Source organism: Thamnophis sirtalis, unplaced genomic scaffold (assembly GCF_051295495.1).
Source record: "Thamnophis sirtalis isolate CommonGarterSnake01/CBP01778 unplaced genomic scaffold, rThaSir2_p1.2 scaffold_3, whole genome shotgun sequence".
Taxonomy (NCBI): domain Eukaryota; kingdom Metazoa; phylum Chordata; class Lepidosauria; order Squamata; family Natricidae; genus Thamnophis; species Thamnophis sirtalis.
The window spans coordinates 50,944,797-50,971,876 of NW_028261383.1; the positions used below are offsets into that span (position 1 = coordinate 50,944,797).

At 39.2% G+C, this 27,080-nt stretch overlaps 1 protein-coding gene across 1 annotated transcript in view; it reads right to left on the reverse strand.

The window, feature by feature from the left end:
- The window catches only part of LOC106539210 (contactin-3), a 189,133-nt gene extending 165,467 nt beyond the window's left edge, over positions 1-23,666 (reverse strand). The window contains exon 1 of the mRNA XM_087708890.1: positions 23,336-23,666. The gene's annotated coding sequence lies outside the window, so the exon portion shown is untranslated. The remainder of the gene's footprint in view (positions 1-23,335) is intronic.
- Positions 23,667-27,080: the final 3,414 nt, after the last annotated feature.

Genomic DNA, 27,080 nt, shown 5'->3' on the forward strand with positions numbered 1-27,080 from the left:
CATAAGCAGTTCCCTGCAAGATTGAACCCATAGTCCATCTAGTCCAGCAGTCTGTTCTCAGAGTGATCAACCAACTGCTCAAAGAAGCCCACTTTTATGAACTGGTCAAACTCTTGTTGAGCTAGTCAAAGGTGGTTTATCAGCGTCGCATCTCATAATAGAATATATTTTCCACATACTTTAATTTTGTAAGAGTATTCTTGGTTTAAAGAAGAGTAGCTTATTATCTGCCTTATTATTGAGGCAAACAAAAGTGAGCAGTTAAATAGTACTTGCATCAATTTTGAATTCTAATCTTACCACCATTAAAATACTGTTATCATATATTCTATACAATATTTTATTCAATGTAAAACACATGTACATATACACACATCTTCTCTTGCCTATTTGAAAGTAAAAAAGATCACGAATTTCATGTTTCGTGCGTACAAAAAATTCTAGATAAAAATATTCTTTTGAGACTGATTTTTATACTAAAGCTCTGCAAGAAGCTACATAAGCCGAGATAACGGCAAAAAAAATTTCTGAAGGAGAAGTGGTTAACTACATGGCTTACAGAGAACTAAATTTCTTATTAAATTCTGAAAGGTTAAGACTTTAATAGCCCTAAAGTAAGCTAGAGTAACATTTTTAACTGCATGAAGTTGTTAACCTCTTGATAAGGCATTTATGGTATGCCTATTTATAACAGCAAAAGGAACTATTTCAGTAATTTATTTCCATGTTTCTCCTTCTTTTATAACACCATAGAAAATGAATATCAAACTTGGACTGGCTAGACGACTGAGAGAAAAAGTGTTTTTATATATAAGTGTACCCAATATTTAATTTAAGTTTATTCATAATAAAAATCCCCTCTAGAGAATTAGTTGGAATCAACTCCAATATGACCAGAGTTTTATAGTTTATTAAATTTCCTAACCTAGTAGTCTCTAGAGCAAAAAACTTTTTTCTCTAAATAGCCAAATCCCACTGTCTTCCGTAGGCAAGTCTGAAGTTAAGCTGGCAAGTATGAAAATCAAAGTGTGAGGCAGCCACTACACAGCTTGGCTGATCAGCAAAGAAGCCACAGATAGGCTGCTATTGTCCAGGATGCCCTATCTCTGTCCCTGGGGAGCTCAGCTGAGTTCAAGCCTTGGCAATCTGCCACCCATCTACAACATTTAAAAAAAGATGGGGGGGGCTGCATTTGGCCCACAGACCTGCTCTAGAGTAAGTATTCCTAGTTGTTTAAATTCAAAACAACACATTGCTTCCTATATGTGAGTGGTTGTTGCTGAACAGTAGTTACATCAATGTATTCAGTAACTGTTTGATGTTATGATAACATTTTAAAATTAACTTATGACAAGTCCTCAAAGCTGCAGCCATAGCAGCCTCTTCACTGTCACATGATCCAAATTTTAGAACTTGGCAATCAACCAACATTACAATCAACCAGCCAGCATTTACTGTATGACCGCTGTGGGGTCCTGCAGACATGTTCTCCTTCTCTGTGAGACCTGCCTCTGCTTCAAGTCCTTCCCCATCTTTGCCCCTTTGGCCATCCTGAATAACCACCCAAGGGTGGAAGGACTTAGTGCAGGCCTGCTTCAGATCCTCCTGGCCCTCAACACAAAAGTCCAGGGGAGACCCTTTGTCTGCAGCTGTTTCTATGAAGAAGTGCAACCAACATGTGAATCTATCTGCCATGTCTTTCTACAGCTTTCAAAGACAAAAAAGCAGCTGGGGGCAGTGGTAGACGCCATACTGTAGCAGTGGAATGTAGAGACTTGTTCATCTCAGCCATGCTATTCAAGGCAGCCAAAAAGGCCTGGAGGAAATAAGCAGGTGAAAGGAACTGAAGCACAGGCCGTTGAGCAGGATAGGAAAAAAGTGAGGAGCTTACCTAACAACCGCACACCCCTGGTCTACAACCACAACCCATATTCCACAACTGCTACCCCTATGTAAGTAGCATGGTCACCTGGTATTTTACCTTAACAACCATTTTGTGTTAGTGACAAAAATTCCAGTCCCAATTAGGGTCATAAACCAAGGGTTACCCGTATGACACTGCAATTTGCATGTATCTCCCAAGAATCCTTTTATAGTTCATGCCGCCAAAGTGGATCAAAATTTTAATAATTTTGGGAGAAGTAGAGCTGAAAGGCAAATAATTCCTTTAAGTCTTGCAGAAACCTCAGAAATTCCTTTCATCCTTCAAAAAATAAATCCCACTTCAGGAAGGTTTTAAAGTATAAATTGGATGTCTGAATTCTCTTCAAGGATTAGGGCATTTATTTTGCCCCTTAACCCTCATAAAGAATCTTACTGTTTTTCACTCTTATACATAATTTAATACCTTAATACCTCACGTTCCTTCAGTCTGAAGCTCCAGAAATGGCAGAAATCACAGGTCTGATTGCTAGGGACTCCTATTCTAAAGTGATCTGCAACAATTGTGATAAACAAATATACCACTGTTCTGTACAGCTTCACTTTTCTTTGATAAATTTTATTTTTACAATGATGCAATAATCATTTTTGAACCTAAATAACAAAAGAGGTCAGAATAGTAAATAAGAGATTTATTCTATGTCTTCATATTTCTCATTAAATTTCTAAGGAAAATATCTCAGCCTTAAAGGTCACCACTATCCCAAGGTCATCCAGGACACTTCATTGCAGAGTTGGTCCAATTTCTAAACTCCATTTTATAAAATATATGCTCTGCAGATTGAAAAATAATCTCTTCTGACCTCATAATATTAAAGCTCCTGCTGATATACATGCATATTTCATTTTACACTAAGAATTTTTCTGTTACAGTGACTCATCTTCTACATATAGATCCTACTCAGTCATATATAACAATTTATTCTCATTAAGTCACTTTTTAACTAGCAGCTATCATTAACAATTGTTTAATATTTTCCTCCTACTAAATACTGACTCAATACGCCCTTTACCAAAATAAATTTGCCTTGCTAGTTTTTCTGGTGTTACTATAAAAAATATGGGATATAGTTGATACATTTAAATTTTATTTTTTTAAATCTTGCCATACTTTTTCAGCAGTGTCAAAAATACACAAATATTCGGTGTCACACAATTTAAATCTACTTAAAGGATAACACCCCAAATTTGATACTCAGGATTTCATATGGTCTCAATGATTTTTGTGATGACTTCAGTCTCTCCAGCTGCTGCTTATTTTGATATATTCATATTAGTGATTTTAAGTCTAGATAAAGCAGGATATTGTAAACAATGTATAACTTTTAAATTTATATATATACACGTACATTCTATTTTAATCAAAATCATTTCCATTGTATATTGTACACCTGTAGCCCTTTCACATTTCACAAAAATGGCATTGAGTCCCTAACTCCCTAAGAATTTGACACTGCTGATGAAATTTGGCAAGATTAAAACATCTAAAATAAATGTATCAACTATGCTCTATATTATTAAAAAATTAGGAAAGTGTTTTTTTTAAAAAGGTCACCTTCTAATAACTGCACAGACATATCCATTGTTTTTTCTGGGGAAACAGGTGGAAATGATTTGATGTGTTTTTCGCCTTTCTATTCTAACCTACAGTTCTGAAATTCATTTTTTCAAAGTTAACCAATACTAGCTTTCTTTACATAAACAGCAGAAGAAATAATTCAATCAACATCATCGTGGGAAGGAAGGCAATCAAAATTTAAACATGATTATGATGGTTAAAGATACTTCTAGATTAACAAAGTTTGATACTGCATGAACTTTGAGAAAGTTCATGGGGGAAAGTAAGTTAATGGGAGAAAGCTTTTACTATATATGTAAAAGCAAAATACCACTCATGCATCATCATGAAATCTCCAGAACCGTAAAGCCTACAAACTTCATATTTGCCACGTATGTCCTCTTGGCTTCTAGGTGCTTGCTAACAAAGGATTTTTTGAAATGACCATCAGGAGTATTAGTATTTCCTATATTATTATTAACATGCTCTCATGCTAAGGAGTTCTACTTCCCCACTCAACCTGAAATCTGTTCCAAATGCAAAACACCAGCAGAAGATTCATTTCAATGCCCCCACGACTACAGAAGTGCCTGTTCTCATTGTTGGCCAGGATTTTGAGGAGATATAATTCTACACAGCAGAGACAACAGGTTGTTATGAATCAGTGAGACGCACCATGCCTATAATGTTCTCCAGAACCCTCTAATGTTCTGCCGTGGAGAAGATGGCTATTACATCAATGTACCTCAGTTCGAACCAAACACCAAGGTTCCTCTCAAGAAGACCATGTTTGCTGCTGTCTCTTACAGCTGCAGAATAATGGAATGTGATGGCGAAGAATACTACCTACTGCTGTTCCAGTTCCATAGTGAAGCACGGGTATCCAACCGACTAGTAAATTACAATAACTACTAAAATAAGATGAATTTCAAAAAGAGTCATTCCTAGATCATATCAACATTGATTGCTTTCTTGAGCCGATGGTCAATTAGTAGAAAGTCACATATTTTGTATATATGAGGTAATGGATTAAAATATATATATGCTTGTTATAAGTGAGAGAAAGGAAAAAAGTAAGAAAGGAAAATATAAAACTGATAGGATCAAAGATATTGCTGGAATAAAGAGTGGTACAACCATTTTTCCATATAGCTACCAGGAGTCAAGTCTTATGATGTTATTTAGCAATTAACCAATTAGCTATAAGACACACAGTATCAATTTCAGAGTATCAGAAATATAATATGAAAGTAGTTGGAAAAAAGTCAGACAATGCAATCATTATGATACAATGGTGATATGTAATGTATACGTATGTATTATGTATATGCTAAATTTTGATATAATGTACTGTTTCACAGAAAATGGAAGATGTAATTCTAGCTCTTTAGGGACTGTTCAAATCCTTTTGTACATAATGTTATAAAACTTCGCCTCTGTTGACTAATTATGGATAAGAACATTTCAGTTGTATTTTCATTAATGTGAGCCAACACATTCAAATGCCTTTGGATTGAAGATGTTTCTAATATTTATTTTTTGCATTCTTTGGGACTATAATGGTATGTGTTTTAAATCTAGGTCAAATTATTTTAAGTCAGCCATTTTTAAAATGTAGATTAGGCAAATGTTTTAGGAAATAAATATATTTTATTAACTTTATTATTTCTAAATATCCTCTTATCTTCATTAATTTGCTATTTAATTATATGTTTACTATGCATAGTGGTTGATACTATGTTTATCTACTTAATCACTGATGTTAACCCATAATTTTCACTTTCCATTTTTACTCCAAAATTAGCTCTCCTAAGCCTTAATTACTGATCCTGTCTTTGCAACATGGAATGAGGACGACTCAGGAAATTATACACCTGCAAACCTGATACTAACACTGGTAAAATTTGTCAGAACACCCTTAACTATTTTTTAACGATGTTCCTAGCCTTACAAATTGGAGGAATATCTTGAGGAAGTACCTGGAATATTTCAATTGTTGGGTGTCTAAGATATGAGCGGCAAACTCTTTGATTAGCAGTTGTAAGTCTAGAAAAAGGCCTAATTTGCACAGTATCTCAAAAAACTGCACTGAAGACCAAAGGTTAAAAAAATCCCATCTCCAGGGAGTCCAACTATGCAGTCTTTTCCTCATCATCCATAACCAAGAAGCCTCCAAGGATTGGGTGCAGGCAATAACAGTGTCACCTGAGCAGCCTGGATTGAGATATACCATTGGGTATATTCTGCATATTAATGACTTAATGACCAAGCTGACAGATGACTTCATCCAGTTATTCCATACAGATGTTAAACATATTAATGGCCTGGATAAATGATTAATAAATCATTATTATTATGGTTTGTCACACAGTCAGCCAGGTGAATAGACTGGATTTGCTTTTTTATTCCCTTACCAAAGGATTTGGGATAGGCAGATGTTCATGTCTGATAGTATTAATTCCTAATTCATTAGAATGTATGCTGTTCCAAGTAAAGCTACCGTTTCCAATTGACTGATGGTGATTTTGTCAATGCCAACAGTGTTCAGTGTTCAAGTGGTTTTCCAGATGCTTTGGGATTGCACCCAAGATGCTTATTATTAATGGTACCATCTTTGATTTCTTTTGTCTTGGTTGATTTATTTCTATTTGCAGTTCTTTGTCATCTATTCTGCTGTCTCCAGGTACTGTGTCATATCCACTAGCCAGATTTTTTTTCTTTCCTATTGACAAGTATGTTATGTGCCAGGGGCTTATTCTAACATCTAAGAACACTTTAGCTTTTTCATTTTCTATTACTTTGTCTAGGTTGTGGTTCCATCAGTTGTTGCTTATAGATCAGTGAACCTTTTTAGCACTGAGTATCGAAAATGGACCGTGTGCACGGGAACACCAGAACCCGAAAGAGAGCAGCTGACCGATGCGCATGCGCATGGTGGACAGCTGTTCTTCCGGATTCCATCATGTGCATGCATAGTAGACAACTGTTCTGGCGCAAATGTGCACCAGGCACTTGCATGAAGACCACACAGCGGAACCTGGAAGTGATCAAGTGGCTGGTAAACATGCGTACGATGGAACCCAGAAGAGTAGTTGGCAATGGCGTGCATGTCCAAAGAGAGGACTCTGTGTGCCACCTCTGGCATGCATGCCAAAGGTTCGCCATCAAGGTTATAGACAAAAGGTATTTCTTGCAAACATTCTAAGGCACCATTGTTGCTACTTTGCCATGCTGTTGTTTGTAATCAATCTATGTGAACATCTTGCAGCAACTAACTAGGTAGTCCACTGTTTCTTCAGCTTCTTTGCAGAAATGGCATTTGTTATCTGTTGCTGTCTTTTCTATTCCGGCTTTGTATACATCTGTTCCTAAGTCTTGGCATTGTGCAGCCAGAATTAGCCCCTCTGTCTCTTTAGTATTATCATGGTTGAATGCAATTTCAGCCAGATGTTGATATTGGTATTTCCTTTCTTCTTAGTTTATATTAATTTATATTAATTTTATCTTCTTTTTAAAAAGTTTCAATAAAAATGATAAAGAAAACAATATATTTTTAAAAATATTGAAATATAAACAATGAAGAATGGCTAAATGTATATAATTTATTGTAATTCATGACCACAAGCAAACTGTTTATATTTTCAAGTGGGCTATTTATTAAATTTAATGTGTTTAAAATCCAGTTAATCGGGGTACAATGAAAGGATCCAAAAAAATAAATAAATGTGAAAAGAACCAAAGACAGAAAATTCCGATCACTGAATTAGTGAACTGGCAACCAAGCTTCCACTCCACATTCACTCACGGCTATCAACATTACATCTCAATCAGAGTACAAACCAACTGATATCATATAGACAAGGAGATTAATCTCCAAACATCTCTTTCGTCAGTTCGTCAGGAAAAAATGTGATTTTAAACAGAGGCAGAAGCTGGAAACCAACTTTGAGAAGAAATATTAGGTTTATTTCCTCTTCCCAGCAATCTAGACTAGAATCTTTCAGATGTCTGAAAAAGTACAGAAATAATTGAAACAGAAGAAAAAATGATTTAAATCAGAGCTTCCCAATCTTTCTGGCTTTGCAGACCAGTTGGGAGGGACGGGGGGGAGAATAGGAATGGTTCTGTGTCAACAATGGGGAAGAGCGCATTTGCAGGAGCAGCAGGCACAAGCATCCACCACTCTTGCAAATAGACAACACACACACACACATGTGCTTGCTCACTCCTCACACAAGTGGGGATGCAAGCATGCACTCACCTACCACTTCTACGGCCTGAAACTGGCTCAAGGTCCAGTGGTGGGCCATTGCCTGGATGTTGTGGATCCCTGATTTAAATGATTGATAAAAAAATGTTTAGAAACGTTGTTTAAAATTAATGTTAGAGAATCTTTTTTTTAATTAAGAGCTGAATATTGTTAGTAGTATTTATGTTATCTATACAAGCTTAGTACATGTGCATTTTCTGCAATGTAGAACCTCTTTACTACAGAAATACCTCCAAATTAGGAACAGATTAGCATAATTTTGTTGTTTGCACAGCACCTTATGTTTTCTTTTCAACAGAAGATCCTTTTAAGTTACTTTCTAAGATTTGAACAACTGTTATTTTTATCTCTTTTGCCAATAAATAACTGCTTGTGAATACTTAAAGCTTCAAAGGGATTTCATTTAATTTTGTCTTTTCATATATTTTTTAAGTAAAGATTGATTTTATTTATGTCTTGTGAGAGCAATCCAGCTCCCCAAAGGGAGGAGGAATATAGCTGATTTCTCTAGCTGCAGACTCAAATTTACAGAACCAAGAAATTGTACTATAGAATTTCATTTTTGTTTCTATTATTTTACCAAAAAGTAACACAGGGTATGAGCGCACTAAATCTCTCATATAGTTGGACTAGGGAAAAGATGTCAAGTGTGGCACTCAAAAATATAGATAGCAAGGTAAGAAATTTAAGCTACTAACCTCAAAAGCTAATGAAAGAGAATCCAATTAACATATTAAAAATTAAAATGTATTGAGGTTAATTATGCAAATTCATAAATAACATAGCTTGGGAATTTTATTTATTTATTATGTCTTACATACTGTCGAGCCTGAATTTGACATATGTGTAGGCATTTTATTTAGTTCTCTATAATACTCATTTATTCCTTTTTCTTTCTCTTTACTATGTAAGGGGTTTTTGGGGCTCACCACATTCTTAAGGGGGGGGCTAAGGAGCGAATAGATAGTGAGAATTGTTTTGGCTAGGTGATCTTCTTTCCTGTGGGAACAGAGGCTGTTCCTACTGAGAACGGAAGGTGGAGTTCGAAGAAACTGGGCAATGTGGATTGAGTGTTATTGGAGAATGTGACTTTTGAGGGATGTTTCTAACTTACAATATTATGTGATGTAATTCCAGTTTATGTCAGATTCGGAATTACAATACTTTGCCAATTTAATGTCTACCTAAATAAAAGAAATTTGTTTTCAAAGATGGACTTTGCTCATTTCTTTTTTGAATGGGTTTCATCATTTGGAAACCTGACACATACATTGTATAAGCATATAGTTGAATGTTGTTGTTTTTTAAACTCAATTTTAAACTCAGCTGACTTTCAAAATAATTTCACCTATACAGGTTCCATTTTCTAAGAACATCAGCATTTGGTATAGAATAGTGACACAGTGGGATAAGGGAAGAAATTAATGCTTACGCATGGGACAACACAAAAAGTATTTACTTATACTATTTATTTATTCATTTATTAAACAAATTTATTTAGCTGCCCAACTCAAACAGTAAAATTAGATTCTGCAACCAAGTTTACCAATTTATGAAGTACATCAGGGAAAAAATGCCCTTGTATTACAAACTATAATGAAAAAGTAAAACATAAAATATATTTTAAAAATCAATATAATCAGATATGAAGAGAACCTTAGTCCCAGAAATATTACATTTTCAAGCAATAAACATTGTTTCATCATTCTGTTACTTTGCCAATTTTATTAAATTTGATTACTATAAAATAAGTATACTGGGCATCTAATCATAAATAGCCAACACAATTATTTAAAACTGACAATAATTTACTCAACTTATATTAAATGCATAATTTAATATAAGGATAAATGTCAGTGCAGAATATTTGCTGCTATGTCAAGTCACAAATTGCATTTTAGAATGTTTATGAACTAGAATGAGGTGTTGGTTCTTACTTGATACGCCCCTTCTCTGGGCAGGTGGAGACAGTGGTCATGCATGGGTTAACTCAACCAGTAACCAATAGAACTGAGTCTACCAAAGTGATGTCATTGCCTCTGAGGAGTATCCTGCTTTTCTTGACGAAGGAGTTAAGTAGACTGCTGTGCGCTATTCGATTTCTCTCAATCCCTTGATGATCCAATATTTCTCCCAGAACTCCCTCTGCGAACTAGGCCAGGACTGGAAAGGGTGAGGATGACCACTGTCCACCTGCCCAGAAAAGGGGCATATCAGGTAAGAACCAATGCCCCATTCTCCAAAGTTGGTGGAGACAGCGGTCATGCATGAGATGTACCAAAGCTAGGCCGTACCCAGGTGGGAAAAGGCTGGCCTAGGAGCTGGAAGAGGGAAGAACTGCTTGGAGGACATGCCGCCCTAATGCCACATCTGCCAATGTGTATCTATCCACCTTATAATGGTGGATAAAGGGGGTAGGAGTAGTTCAGGTAGCCGCCTTGCAGATCTCCTCCACCGAAGCCTACCGAGTCCATGCCGCCAACGTAGCCGCACTGCGCGTGGAATGTTGTGTGATGTTGGACTGAGGAGTAGGGTGATGTGCCAGATAGGCCCTTGAAATAGCAGAGCGGATCCAGCATCCGACCATTGATTTAGAGATTTAGAGATTTAGAGATTTATTGAACATTTATAGGCCGCCCTTTTCCCTGAGGGGACTCAGGGCGGCTTACAACGATGGGGGAAGGGAGTGCACGACAAGACATGAAAGAAAAAAAAAGACGTGAGTAAAAAAAAAAAATTAACCATAAAACACAACATTCACTCAACATTCGGGCAGGGTGAGAATAAATCCTATCCCCAGGCCTGACGGGATAGCCAGATCTTGAGGGCCATGCGGAAGGCCTGGACTGTGGTGAGGGTACGGATCTCCACGGGGAGGTTGTTCCATAGCGTCGGAGCTGCAACTGAGAAGGCTCTCCTCCGCGTAGTCGCCAGCCGGCACTGACTGGCGGATGGAATTCGGAGGAGGCCTACCCTGTGCGATCTGATGGGACGCAGGGAGGTAATTGGCAGAAGGCAGTCTCTCAGATAGCCAGATCCACTACCATGGAGCGCTTTATAGGTGGTAAGTAGGACCTTGAAGTGCACCCGACGATCAACAGGTAGCCAGCGCAGCTCACGGAGGATCGGTGTTATATGGGCGAACCGTGGTGCGCCCATGATCACTCGCGCGGCCGCGTTCTGGACTAGCTGAAGTCGCCGGATGCTCTTCAAGGGCAGCCCCATGTAGAGCACATTGCAGTATTCCAGCCTAGAGATCACAAGGGCTCGAGTGACTGTTGTGAGAGCCTCCCGGTTCAGGTAGGGCCGCAACTGGCGCACCAGGCGAACCTGGGCAAATGCCCCCCTGGTCACAGCTGACAAATGATGGTCAAAACTCAGCTGTGGATCCAGGAGGACTCCCAAGTTGCGGACCCTGTCTGAGGGGTATAAATTTTGCCCCCCCAGCCTGATTGATGGAACGTTAGCCGAATTTTTGGGAGGAAAACACAACAGCCACTCGGTCTTTTCCGGGTTGAGCACCAGTTTGTTAGCTCTCATCCAGTCTTTAACAGCCTCAAGGCCCCGGTTCATCACGTCCACCGCTTCATTGAGTTGGCACGGGGCGGACAGATACAACTGTGTATCATCCGCATATTGGTGGTACTTAATCCCGTGCCTCCAAATGATCGCGCCCAGCGGTTTCATGTATATGTTGAATAGCAGGGGGGACAGAACCGAGCCCTGCGGCACCCCATAGGTTAGGGGCCTCGGGGACGATCTCTCCCTCCCCACCAACACCGACTGCGACCTGTCTGAGAGGTAGGAGGAGAACCACTGTAAAACAGTGCCGCCCACCCCCACCTCCCGCAGTCGTCGCAGAAGGATACCATGGTCGATGGTATCGAAAGCCGCTGAGAGGTCAAGGAGAACCAGGATGGACGCATGGCCTCCATCTCTGGCTCTCCAGAGATCATCGGTCAATGCGACCAAAGCGGTTTCTGTGCTGTAACTGGGCATGAAGCCAGACTGGAAGGGATCAAGATAGTTATCTTCCTCCAAGGTACGCTGAAGCTGTAAGGCCACCACCTTCTCAACAACCTTCCCCACAAAGGGGAGGTTGGAGACTGGATGATAGTTGTTAAGAACTGCTGGATCCAAGGACGGTTTCTTCAGGAGGGGCCTCACCACCGCCGCCTTGATGGAGAAGCTTTTAGCCCTTTATTTGTGGGATGGAAAGATACAAAGAGAGCTTCGGTTCTCCTGAAGGTGGCCATTTTGGCGAAATAGATCTGAAGAGCACACCGCACATCTAACCTGTGCCACTTGTGCTCAAATCTATTAGAATGATTAGGACAGAAATTTGGAAGAGTGAGGTCTAGAAATCGATGAAATTTCAGATTTATCTTTGGAACAAAGGAAGGATCAAGTCGAAGGACCACACAGTCCGGGTGAAATACACACAGATCAGATTGTATAGAAAGGGCTGCCAATTCCGAGACCCGTCGTGCCAACGTGATTGCCACCAGAAAGGTTGTCTTCAGAGTAAGGTGATGCAATGAGGCTGACCAGAGAAGCTCGAAAGGAGGTAAAGTGAGAAAGTTAAGTACTTTGGCTAGATCCCATAAGGGGAAATGGTGTATGACAGGAGGGCAGATATTAGACACACCCTTAATGAAATGGCGGATGTGAGGGTGCAAGGAGAGAGGTTCATCCCGGTGAAGAGAGAGAACCAAAGAGGGGGCCTGACACCTGCTGCCAAAGTGTGTTAGGCAAGAGTCCTCTATCAAGCCCCTGCTGCAAGAACTCCAATACCTGGGAAACTGTGGCCTCCAGGGGAGTGGCATCTTGAGAAAGGCACCAAGTGATGAAAGTCTGCCACATAGATTCGTAGATTCTGTTAGTGGCTGGGTGTTGGGAAGCTTGAATGGTTTGAATTAGTCTCAGAAAGGTTAGCCACCCTCAAGACCGCCCGCTGAGCCTCCATGCGGTTAGGCGGAGCCAGGGCAGGTCGGGATGGTGGATGGATCCCTGATGAAGAAGGGATGTTATCATTGGAAGACGCCACGCTAGGCCTACTGAGAGATTGATCAGGTCCGCATACCAGGGTCGGCAGAGCCAATGAGGGGCGATTAGGATGAACTCTGCCTCCTCCTCTATCATTTTCCGAATCACCCTCTGTATCAGGGGGAAGGGAGGGAAGGTGTACAGAAGACCGTGAGGCCATCTGCACCTTAATGCATCCATCCCTTCCACGCCTGGTGCTGTGTAACGAGACAGATACCTGGGCAGCTGCTTGTTGGACACTGTTGCGAAGAGATCTAGAACCAGAGTCCCGTACCTGGAGGACAGCTGTTTGAAGATGCAACGGTTCAGGTTCCATTCTGCAGGGTCAATGATGCAGGTGGTGATGCAGCTGCTCAGGGTGCTCTCAATGGTCCCTCTGTAGAAGGTTGTGAGGCTGTGTGGTGGAAACTGTGCCTTCCTCAGTTTCCTAAGAAAGTAAAGACGCTGCTGGGCCTTCCTTGTTATGGAATCGATGTTGAGAGACCAGGTAAGATTCTCCGCCAGGTGAACACCAAGGAATTTGGTGCTCTCTACGATCTCCACAGAGGAGCCATTGATGTTCAGGGGGAAGCGGTCGGGTTGTGTCCTCCTAACAACCATCGCTTTTGTTTTGTCTACTTTAAGAGACAGGTTGTTGGCTTTACACCAGTTCGTTAACGTCTCCACCCCCTCTCCGTATGTTGTATTATCATTCTTGCTGATAAGACCCACCACAGTCATGTCATCAGCGAACTTCATGATGTGATTCAAACTGTGCATTGCTACATAGTTGTGCGTCAGCAGGGTGAACAGCAGAGGACTGAGCACACAGCCCTGAGGGGCTCCAATGCTCAGTATGATGGTATTAGAAGTGTTGTTCATGATCCGGACTAGCTGAGGTCTTCCAGTCAAAAAATCCAGGATCCAGTTACAGAGGAAGGAGTTCAGGCCCAGCAGGGTCAGCTTCCTCATCGGGTGTTGAGGAATGATAGTGCTGAACTAAAGTCTATGGACAGCATTCGTACGTATGAGTGGTTTCTAGGTGAGTGAGGGTTGATGGAATGTAGTGGAGATGGCATCGTCAATGGAGCGATTTGAGCAGTATGCAAACTGCAGTGGATCCAATGTTACAGGCAACAGGGTCTTTATGTGCCTCATGACGAGCCTCTTGAAGCACTTCATGATGATGGGAGTAAGTGCAACGGGACAGTAGTCATTGAGGCAGGACACTGATGGTTTCTTCGGCACGGGGACGATGGTCATTCTCTTGAAGCACTTTGGGACAACAGTGGTGCTCAGAGAGATATTGAAGATGTCAGTGAAAACATTTGCCAGTTGGTCTGCACATCCTCTGAGCACTCTGCCAGAAATATTGTCTGGTCCCACAGCTTTCTGTGAGTTGACTCTGCTTAGAGCTTTCCCCATGTCAGTAGTGAAGAGACAAAGTATCTGGTCGTTGGAAGGAGGTGTGTCTTCCTCACTGTCACATCGTTCTGTGCTTCAAAACGGGCGTAGAAGCTGTTTAACACATCTGGAAGTGAGCCATCACTCTACAGGCAGGTGGTGATGTTCTGCAGTTAGTGATGGCTTGGATGCCCTGCCACATATGCCATGTGTCACCGCTGTTTGTGAAGTGTTGGTGGATGCTCTGAGCATGTGCACACTTAGCTTCTCTGATGGCCCGGGACAGATTGGCTCTCACTGTTCTTAGGGATGCTTTATCACCTGCCCTGAATGCAGAATCTCGGGTTTTTAGTAGAGCACGCACCCTCCAGTTATCCATGGCTTCTGGTTGGGGTGTAAGATAATTTTCTTGGAGACTGTGACATCATCAATGCACTTGCTGATGTAGCCGGTCACTGATGATGTATGCTCTTCCAAGTCAATGGAGTCACTGTTGGTTGCAGACTTCCTAAACATGTCCCAGTCAGTACATTCAAAGCAGTCCTGAAGGGCAGAGATAGCTCCTGCTGGCCAGGTCCTCACCTGCTTCCGAACTGATGAGAGGTCACTATGATGGAATTAGCATAACAGAGATGTGGTCTGAGTAGCCAAGGTGGGGACGGGGCTTCACCTGGTATGCACTCAGGATGTTTGTATAAACAACATCCAGCATGTTTTCCCCTCTGGTTGCAAAGTCCACATTCTAATGAAATTTAGGGAGCACAGTCTTGAGATTTGCATGATTGAAATCTCTGGCAACAATAAGCAATCCATAAGGGTGTGTATTCTGCAGTTCGTTGTTGGTCCGGTGAAGTATACAGAGCGCTTCCTTAGCATTAGCACTAGGTGAGATATACATGCTGAGTATAATAGCAGTGGGAATTTCCTGGGTAAATAAAAAGGTCTACATCACCCAACCATAAACTCCACAAGCGGTGAGCGGTAGGTGGAAACAAGGACAATTTTTACACCATTCTGTGTTGATGTATACACACAGTCCGCCGCCACGAGTCTTACTGCACAGAGCGGCATTTCTGTCGGCATGAAACGCAGTTAACCTGTCCAGCTGAATAGCAGCATCCAGAACTCTTATCACTCAGCCATGTCTCCATGAAAACAAAGATGCAGCAGTGTCTGTACTCACGCTGTGTAGCTTGTTGGAGTCTGATGGAATCTAATTTATTGTCCAGGGAGCAGAAATTTGCTAGCAGGATGGATGGTAGAGCAGGCCGGCTAGGGTTTGCCTTTAGCCTAGCGTTAACCCCTGCTCATTTTTCACGCTTCCGCTTCCTCTCACTTCTGATGCCCCCTCCTCCATCCATTGGCTTCTAGTGATGCAGGGGTCTGAGCGAATGGGCCTTGGAGCAAGCCAAGATTACGCAGCTTCTTCCGCAAATCATCATTAATGGTGTTGGAGTTGTTTCTGTATTTCCATAGTGTCTGCCGAAGGTACACATAAACGCCGGTTGCTCTGACATCCATATGTTTCGTGGGATGGGATACAACATAAAAATAGCACCACTTTTGGATCCAGAGTGGCCGCTGCGAACTACTGTCGCACCGCCATCTTTCAGGAAAGGTACATAGAATTCTTTTCTAAATTATATTTCTTTCCAATATTTTACATACAAGTGCTGAACAGAAATCATTTGAAAATGTGGAGCTAGGCTATCAATATTACTAGGATTATATATATATATATATATATATGGTTCATTGCACAGTCAGCCAGATGTTTAGAATGGATTTGGCATTTGGCAAGGACCTGGGATAGGCAAATGTGGAAATTTAATGCTGTTAAATATTGTCACAGGATGTAAGCTGTACTGAGTAAAGCTGTCTTTTGCAATTGATTAATGGTAATTGTTTTGTCAATTCCAATGGTGTCCAAATGGTGCTTCAGTGGTTTTGGTATTGTGCCCAAGGCATCTATTACTTTTGGTGCTATCTTTGCTTTCCTTTGTCACAGTCAATTTATTTCTATTTGAAGGTCATTCTATTTTGTTATCTCTCTTTCTTCTACTTTGAAATGTCTAAGTATTGCCTTGTCCACTATTTTTTGTCTTTCTTATCGACAATTGTTAAGCATGGCATGTTTATACTATTACTATTACTACTACTACTACTACTACGACTACTACTACTACTACTACTACTACTGTGGTTTGTTGCACAGGCAGCCAGATCTTCAGACTGGATTTAGAATTTTTATCTACCTATTGAGTCCTTTCTAAGAACTGGATGTTTGTGGTATTACAGATATCATTGCAGGATGAAAGCTGTTCTTAGTAATGCCACCTTTTGCAATTGATTGATGGCAATAGTGTTCAAGTAGTATTCCAGTTGTTTGGGGATTGCACCCAAGGCACCTATTATTATTGAGACTACCTCTGCTTGCATCTGTAATAGTCATTCTATTTCTATTTGTCTTTGTATTTTGTGATCTTCTCCAGTTCTTTCTCTTCTATTCCATTGTCTCCAGGTACTGCCACGTCCACTATCCAGACACCTTTGTCTTTCTTATCCACAACTAATAAATCTGTAAATATGTAGTAGGTGCCGGTCTGTTTGAATTCTAAAGTCACAGAGCAATTTAGCTTGTTCCTTTTCTATTACTGATGGTGAATTTGTCAATGCTGACAGTGTTGAAATGGTGTTCCAATTGTTATGTGATTGCACCCAAGATGCCTATGACTATTAGTATTACCTTTGTTTTTACAGCAATTATTTGGAATTGAAGATGAACTGACAGTAAGCCAAAATAGACTAATTTGTCTGTACTCATTCTGGTCTTCATTCCTTTAAAAAAAAAAAAGATTTCATATTTTTGTAAGAGATCAGTAATCAAGACTAACCACAAGACTTCTAGAATTCTAAAGAAGTCTTGTGGTTAGCCACAGTTTCTAGCAGAAAAAGAAAGCTTGGTTAAAACTATGATAATTCTATTAACATATACCAGATTGATTGATTGATTGATTGATTGATTGATTGATTTACTGCATTATATGTGATGATACTTCTGAAGACTGCTTAAGCACTTCATTGATTTAAAAATACAGAAGACTTGTAATTACTCAAATTGGATTTATTTCACACACAGTGTGTTGGTATGCATTTATTAATATTTACATGGTAAAAGAAAGCAAAGGTAGCAATAGCACTTACACTCATAAATCCACTTTACAGTGCTTTACAGCCCTCTCTAAGCGGCTGTATAGAGTCAGCATCTCTTCCCCAACAATCTCGGTCCTCATTTTACCCAACCTCGGAAGGATAGAAGGCTGAGTCAATGTTGAGCCTGGTGAGATTTGAACTGCCAAATTGCAGGAAGCCGGCAGGAAGCAGAAGAGGCCTGCAGTACTACACTCTAACCAGTGCACTGTCACGGCTCAGGTAGTACCAATACTAATAGACACCTTGGGTGCAATGCCAAAACTACACAAGTGAAACCCTTTCTCATCTCAACCTCTTCCCGTGCTTAAATAATTTGTTTTATGCTTAGGGACCCTTTGAAAAACAAAATTTAACAAATATAAAAATACATAATAAATACATCAGACAGAACTGAACTCCCATTAAAAAACAGGGCACAAAATTTCATATTTGATATTATTTCTCAATCAGATATATATATAGTGTATATATACACACTATTATCTTAAGTTATTTATTAAAAAAACAATAAAGGCAGGATAAAAATAAATATGTCACTATATTCAATCATCCATTACTACCATTCACTAACTCTTCACACAGTACAGATCCTTTATTATTTGTTAAATAAGAGATATTGTTGCGGAGAGTGCCATCAAGTGTTATTGTTAGGAAGCACTGAATTGTCTCTCTATGTTAATGCCAAAGGTTTTGATTAGCATAAAGGTACTTCTTAAGTTGCCCTAAAATCCATGAACCGACTCTTTGAACCACTAAATATCAAAAGCTTTCCATTTCGTTCTTACAGTTTAATATATCACTTAGCAGTTTGTTTTAGAATGTATTTGTATAGACTTGTGAATATGGTGCACACCTAAAGATAATAAAGTCCAGGAAATATTTAATAACACTTAAAGTTCTACAGGGCATTTTATCCTTTAAAATATATAAAAAGGCCTTTAAAACAATATTCTGTTCACTCAAAGTACAATAATATAATTTTTATAAGAGCCTACAACTAGAGAATACTTCCTACATATGCTAAGAAAAAATGAATTGTGCTCAGATGTATTTGCTTTATATTTCTGGTGTTTTAAATTATACACATGAACAGAGCACTACAAATTCTCTTATGCTTCCAAAATCTGATTTAGCAGTTGAAGAAGCCTAATATCCATTAAACAAATAAAACTTTTATCAGAAACTGAGCTTCTATATCTAAATCCACTATTAGTCCTTTGATATGAAGTTACATGAAGTGGTTTGATCTTTGCTCCTGGACTTGTAATAGATTAAAGAAAATCTATTTTAATCCTCCAATCAAAATTGTTGTATTGCATTTTGCCTGTCTTCAAAGTATTTCCATTTTTCCTTTGCTAGAGCTATGATATTCAAAACTTTGTATAATTCTTTGGACTAAATTCCAGAAGACAGTGGCCATATTTTCTGTATTACAGGAATAGGAAGAGCACAGTGAAGACGGTGCTCCTCCTCAAATTAAAGTGTGATATTAAATAGTATGTCATGATACATTTTAATTACTTGGATGAAGAAGAATGCTTATTAAATCTACAGATTCTACAATCAAAGCTGAATAGGTAGTCCTGGAAAAGAAAAAGTCACTATAAACATGAATTAAATTAGGTAAGAATTCTTCTGACAAAAGATGGGCTAAACAAAACAAAATGGAACTGTACACTTCCACATGCTATTACTAGAATGTATGTACCTTCAAAGGCACCCCACGCTTTTTTAGCAATTCTCATCTGAACTGTAGCATATTTCACTCAACAGTTATTTCCAATTTTCTGCAAAAGTTTTGAGCACTTAATGGTTGCTATGGGGAGGAAGTGATAGGAAAATGTCTTTTTGTCAGCAATGTTGCATAGATAGATAATGGATGGATGGATGGATGGATGGATGGATGGATGGATGGATGGATGGATGGATAAATAGATTTGTAATTTAATGACAATTTTTTGTAATTTTTTTACAGACAGAAACATATAGAGATAATCAATATATAACTGTTAGATAACTCGGTATTTTTTTAGACATTAGCAGACAAAAATATTACTCTTCCCAGTAAGATCACAAGCAATATAGATTGGAACATGCATTATTTTTTGGTGCTCAAAGTCGGCAGAGGTATGTCAAGGAAACAAATCATTTTATGATAGCCATATGCAATAAATGCATATAATACTGTTACACTTATTTCATGCAAACAAAGCAGAATAACTTGATAAAAATACATAGAAATTAAAACTGATGCATGAAAAACAATGTGGATCATTCATGTTTACAAATACATATTGATACTTGGTTTTTTCCCCATATATTTCTGAATAACCCAAAAAATATCAATTAGTCCCAACCCTTGTAATTTTTTTGTAAAAATCCAATGTAAATTTAGCTGAGATTAATTAATTACTCTATAGCCATATTTATCTGATAATTCTATTCCATAATGATAAATGTATAGGTTCAAATAGTTCGGAAGAAAAGCAATCCAACATATAAAAAATTCAGCTAATCCTAACAAGAGGAATATTAAAGTGTACTGAATGGACTACTCCAAATTCCATTTGGTTTAAATCTCAGAATTCAGAAAATAGATTTCATTATGTATGTTTTAGTATAAGAACTCAAACTTTTTTTTTCTTTTGGGGAAAGGAAAGCAATGTAATTATGATTGTCAAGCTATTACAGCTTGAAAAAAATCAATGCAAGGTGAAATCTCATTGTCATCATCAAAATCTTATCAAAACCTTATCTCTTTTCCTTTAATATTGAACATGCCTCCCAATCTGTTCTAAATAATTTTCTGACGCTCCAGAACCAATGGAAGGAGTGGCAAGTGTAATGTGCCATTCACTTTATTCCCCAAACAGAAATGTGCCCAGTTCTACAAAATCACAAGATGTAGTCTGTATCCTATCAAATATGGAAACAGATCTGAAAATACCAAAAAGTCTTTCTGTCTTCTTAAATCACTTTCTTTGTACTTTGAAAAACTACGAAGCCTAGTTGTGTCCCAACTTTAAGACATGACATTTTTCAATGATTAATAATTTGCCTGCAGGTCAAGAGTTAATATTCTAGCTTCAGTTTCTGTCAAACACTATTTTTAAAGCTTATTTTTTTAATAAGCTTTTGAAGCCAAGCTTTCTTTAGAATACATTTCCACACCTATCTGCAGGCAACCCACAAATGTTATTTTCAGTGTGATTAAAAAAAACCAGATTGAACATTTGTTAGAAATTCTTTCTTCTTGAAACAATTCTTGTAATAATTTTTGCTAATTCTTATACGGAAACTGTGTGCAATGTTCTCAGTCAAAGTTTCCAAAGTGCCTATGAAACTTGGACCACAACCTTCAGATTAGTATAATACAGGTATTTATTAAATAGGCTTATAAAACCATCCATATATCAGTGGAATTTTGGGCAGCAAATGAAGGTTGAATTTTATTATCACATCTACAATTCTCAAGTTTACATGAATGTATGAGAACGCATGGAGGGTTTCTAGCTGAGCAATTTCCATATGAACAGTCATTCCCTCCATTCATACTTTTTGCATGGATACAAACAAGTTACCAATCACAAATTCTTTAGTATTGTTAAAGACTATGTTTGGGACTATCAGCATATAAAACAGGATCTGCTAATTTAGGAAGAAATCAGGATGGAATGTTGCTGTAACTATACTCAACCTGTGGGAAAATATGTACAGTAGTGCAAACCTATATACTTTGAATACAGTACTATACAATTCAGCAGACTTTACCTCCAAGTAACAGCATAGAGATTAAAGCCATTCTATGCATTGGTAACCAGAAATAAACTCTTTTGAATTAGATGGGCCTTGTTCCCAAATATTTAAATAAAAAATGCAACAAAATACCATAGACAGTCAGCCTGTGATCCAGTCCAGGAAAGCATGAATTATTCAAAACCATTCTATGCAATGCAGTTTTTTTTTAAATCCATAGTAATGCTAATTAATCTACCATTGCAACAAAATATAAAATCCAATGTAGCAGAGTGCAAAACAAAATTCAACAGAAAAATGAGCAAACAGATAAAACCACTTTTTAAAAAAAACACAGCCTAATAAAGAATGTTTTTTTAAAAAAAAACATGTATTTCTGGATACGCCGAAGACTCAAATCATAAACCACAGAAGAAGATTCCTGAACATTTTAACTGGAGCTATTCGTCTGAAAACTATACAAACTGTTAACAAACTGTGCAATGAATGGGGAAAAAATACTAAAATGCTGAAGCAAATATGTTATTGGTGATTCCTGTCCAAAGCTGACAAAACACAAAACAAAGTTAATTTACTCTCAAGTTACCTTGTTGACAAGTGTTAGCAAATCCCATTTTTTCAAACCTTCACAACTGTATTCAACCAAATAAAGTCACAGTTCATGAAAAGGATTGTTTTAATCAACAGCAGAAAGCATGTGACCCCCTAGCCCTCAATCAAGCTAAAGCCAAAGGAGAGATTCTGTCTGTAAGCTACCATTAAAAAATGAATTCAAGCAGAGCCACATTTTCCTCCTGTATAACTCAAGCTAGCAAAATGGGATATATAGGGAAGTGATTTATTTCATGTTTTTTATATTTGATAATGCAACCTTGTTATTTATCATAAAGATTAGAAAAACATCCATGAGGGAACTATTATTTCCTTATAAAGTTTTTAAATGAAGCAAGCATTTCTTATGCATAGGTGATGCTATGGGCTAAGGACAATTCTCACTTCTAATTCCTGATAAGATAAAAACACTTGAAGAGAGAATTCTCCCATTCTGTTCTAGGTGAGGTTAAATTCTAGGTGAGCTTAAACTGACAATGCAACAAGAGATGATCAAGGTTCTTCATCTTGTTATATGTTCCTCTACACATTATCGTTTTAAGTTAACTAAGTTTCCAGCCATTATTATTTACAAGAATAAGGATAATGTAGTCTGTAAAAGCGGAGTAACATTACAAATTCATAACCTTTTGGACCACGTTGTTTATAACAGAGTAGCATTTCAGTTCCCTGCCTGGCTCCAATGATAAAGTCCCCAAATCTTATGTCTTCAATTAAATAGAATTAGTTGACTTTACCATACAATTGATTAAAACTATCACCTCAATTACAGGGAGATTCCATGGGATTTACTACTAAGGCATTCAGTGACAAAATGCCATTGTACTTTTACAATTGACATCTGCCCACGATATCTGGCATTCTTATATGACTCATTCTATACTCTGCCTACTGTACCTTCAAGAGAATATAAAGCTTTGGTGAATCTCGTTTTTGCAGATATTTATTCTTATATAATGAAGTGAGGAAAAGGGACGGGGGGGGGGGGAGAGATGAAAGCAAGAGCAGATACTGTAATGCTGCATTCAGATGCTGCCTCCAAGAACCACTCTTGCAGTCTTTTCCTTCTTGCTGAACGGGATTAGGTAGCCTTCATTTTCCCTTGGCAATATTAAAATAGGGAGCTTCGGAAGCCAAAAGGAAGGTGGTGGTGGTGGGGGAACAGAATTCATAACGGTTCGCTCCTTTCAAGGCATAACGCATTCGCAGGTCCTCCTGAAAATAAGATCAGGCTGAAGGAAAAGATGCAGCGAAAACTTGAGCTCATTTAATTTAAAGATGCAGCTTTAAAGATACAGGTTTGCCTGTACGTGCCGGTCGCTTAAGGTCAGGAGGGAAAACGTTTCGCAGTCCGCTCCTATTCTGAACTCCAGGGACTGGGCTGGCAGCCCCCAAATAGTGCAAACAAATGAATTAATTAGAACAAACAGTAAACGCCGTCACCACCCCCAAAAAAACTTTACTTTCAAAGTTTATAAGGGGGGGGGGAGGAGAATGTGATAAAACATACTATCCGCCTCACCCTGGATTTCCCTCCCTCGACCAATGCAACTCACCCAGAAGAAGCCCCGCAAGGTGCTCACTCCCGCAGGACGCAAAAGACAACCCGGGTTCGGACAGGGCTCCCCACTAGGGGTCGCCTCTTCGGAAAAAAGTTTGCTTCTCAGCCCTCCTCCGCCTGCCCTTCTGCTCCTTTCTCGCCGCCCACCTGCTCTCCTCCGGCTGGGCTCGCCTGGGTCTTGGTTGCTTTCTCCTACGCAAAGGGCAGCGTCGATCTTATAATCCCGGCGGCTCTTCCTTGCGGCGCCCCCCGTCTCTTCTGGAGCCCTCAAGCAGCGCAGCGCGGCAGATGAACAAGAGACGGGAGGGAAGGCGAGCGGGGGCGGAGACGGGAGTGCGCGGAGCCAGCTCCTACAAAAACCCGTGAGCGCGCGGGCGAGCAAGCACCTGCTTTCGCGCCGCGCCGGAATTTCTCTCCCACGTTCGCGCGCTCGCCTTCCCAGATGCACCTTGCGCAGCTCCGGCTCTCTGCCGCGCGCCGCCCGTCTAGCTCGGCTTCTTTCCCTTTTCGCGCCGTCTTGCGGGCGCCACCGCCCCTCAACGTGCCTTGACTCCCCACCCACCCAACCCCCTCCACGAGGTGGTGTCACTTGTCGCGAAGAAAATTTGGCAGAAGAGGAGGAAGCGCGCTACGCGCGTGTGCGTGTAGAATAACCCAACTCCAGACCGCGGCGTTTGGGGTAGGGGAGGCAAGACGCGCGTTCTTCCTTCCCTCGGAAGAAACTAGCCCGGCAGTCCTTCCACCGGCCTTTCTCCGTTGGCTGAATCTTTGTAGTTACTTAAATAGGTGCTAGGCATTGTTCATAGGTTTCATCCTATCCTTTCTCCACGTAGGCACCTTGCCTGTCTATGCTCTTGCCTCTCTGTGCGAAATACATATACATACTGAACGCGCCAGTAACTTTAACAAGCCAAGGTGACGTCAAAATGATGGCACGTACATCATTCTACAACTGATATGACAGTTTGGTGATTAATATGCCTCTCTTTGCCTCCCCTTTCTCCACCCATGAACCCTTTGCAAAGAAGGAATAACCATCACACAATCCCTTTTCAGGACAAACCATGTTGTGCTTTCTCATTTTTCCCAGTCTTTTCTTACCTAAGAGGATTTTAAATCAGTCCAGCAAAATACCATTTTTTTTATATTTCCTATCAGCCAAACTACACATTCTTCATGACACTAAAATATTATCTTCATTTAATTGGAAGCAACTTTCACATCTTTCTTTCATTCATTTCTCATTCATGCCAATGGAACATTATTATCTATATTTTTCCATACAACAATTGTATTCTTCTGCAAATATTGTAGCTTTACACTTTTATAATTTTTTCATGTCTTCCATACCTCTTTATTATTCTTCACACTACAAAAAATCTTGCCTCATATACCAATTCTCCATCCTTATACTGTATCTTTCTTCCAATCATTTTATATTCATTCATTTGCCACGTGCACATAAGAAAGTACTTACCGTACTTCTTTTAAAAATTCTGGTGTTAGATTTGTTTGAAAGCAGATCTTAAACAGTCACTGGTTATCTGAATGGCCCAATTACTTTTCTGCATTATCTTACCTGGTTTGCAGTTATTGTTCATATCATCTACCACAATAATATTTTGCCCCAGATCACATTCAAAATATTGCACTTTTTTTTTCACACATAGTCAATCTGGTTCTTTTTGTGATTATTACTTGCATACAACTGTCACCAACATATGGATTCCTTCTTTCATAAACAAAAACATGACAATCTAGAGAGGAACAGCTGATGCTCTTTAACATAAATGTAGTCTTTTCACTTACAATTGAATGTACACCTTCACTTCCCTGCTTTCTATGCTTCAATCCACTAGAACAGATTTGGAGAGTAAAAGGCATTTACCCCATTCAGATGTATAAAACTTTACTCCATTCTATTAGCTACAAAATCAAAATAGTGTATCTATTTCTCTTCCATGGAAATAAAGAGTGGTGTAATGGCTCAGCAGTTAAAGACGCTGAGTTTTTGAGTTGGAAAGTTGACACCCAGGTTCAACACATTAATAAAATCCTCCACTCCAAGCATCGCACAACAGGGTAAATTTCCATCATTTGCCCCAGCTCCTGCCAACCTAGCAGTTCAAAAACATGCAAATGTGACTAGATAAATAGGTACCACTTTGGAAGGAAGGTTAGTGTATTCCATATTTTCATTCAGGTGACATGATGATGGAAGTGTTTCTCAGACAACACAGTCTCTCTAGGCTGAGATGAGAGATGAGGATTGCCCCCTTGAGTAGGTCATTACTGAACGAGGGAAACTCTTAAAATGGAATAAAAGAATTAAAACGCAAAACTGAAAGAGAGCAACATCCACTTAATTTTATACAACTACCTTGCAGGCTCCTCATCTCAAGATTGATGGAAAAACCATGTTTTAAGGAATTTCTGGAAGGCTAACAAAGATGGGGCTAACCTCACTTCAAGAGTAATGAAGTTCCAGAAGGTAGGAACCACATCAAAAAAGGCACATCATCTGGATCCCACTAGATGAAGCTCTTTTGGTGGTGAGACCCAAATGAAGCTCTTTTGGTGATAGGAAATGTAGCATAACCCTCAGTGTAGCCACGTGACCTGTTGGGATGTGTAGAGATAATAGGGAAAAGGCATTCCCTCAAATAGCTGGTCCCATGCTATGAAGGGTCAAAAATAATACTCTGTATTGCATACAGAATTATTAGAACTGTTTCTCAGATATGTAATTTAAAACAAATAATGCACATAATTCAGGTTATAAGGATTTAAAAAGTAGCAATTAGCAATTCTTTAAAAGTTGTAATTAAAATCAAGAGGAGTTAGATTTACAAAGAGACGCATCTTGTGTAGTGGTTAAGGCATCAAGCTAAAAACCAAGATACTTTTTGTTCTAGTCCGACCTTAGGCACAAAGCAGACTTGGTGACCTTAAGGCCAGTCAGTCTCTCTCAGCCCTGGAAAGAAGACAATGGAAAAGAATTTCCAAAAATAAACCTTTAAAGGAACTGCAATGACTACTGCAGACAGTCTCCAAAGGTCACCACTGACTTGAAGGTCACACCAACACATATAGATGACAAAAATTAGATTTTGCAAATGGAGTGAAGACGACATTTACACCACTGAGCTGGTTTTCAGGCAAAAGCTCCCAAATGCCAGAGAACAGTGGTCCTCTTGAGTTTTCAAGAAAAAGTCAGTCTTACAGTCATCTGGTCAGTGTGCTTTCATTTGAAGAAAAAGATCAAAATGTTTGGAGCCGACAACAGTCTACATGGAACTATGAAGAAAATGTGAGGTGTCTTCAAGACTGCCATCCCAGCATGGGCCAAGTCCCTTGGAATAAAGAATCTCTTACAATGTTCTCAGAAATAGCAGAGGACATACTGTATATTGCATCCAGAGTTTTCTTAAGGGTAATAGCAGAGAGGGAATAATGATATATTTTAAGTATTGCTCACATTCCGCCCTGCTCTTTATTAATGCATACCAAGGGGCTACTTTGTTATCTCCAATTGCACTTAGATCAACTTGTATGATAATATCTGTTACCCTTTTCTTTAAGGGCTGGAGAGTTATTGAATCGCTCTTATGAGTCGAAATCTCTAGTGAGTATCCTTCCACATGTGCAGAAATGTCCTCTTAGACATATAAATCAGTAAGGATATCTCATAGAAGTAAATGTCATTTGTTCAATCAGATGGGTTGTTGAAAACCTAGAAG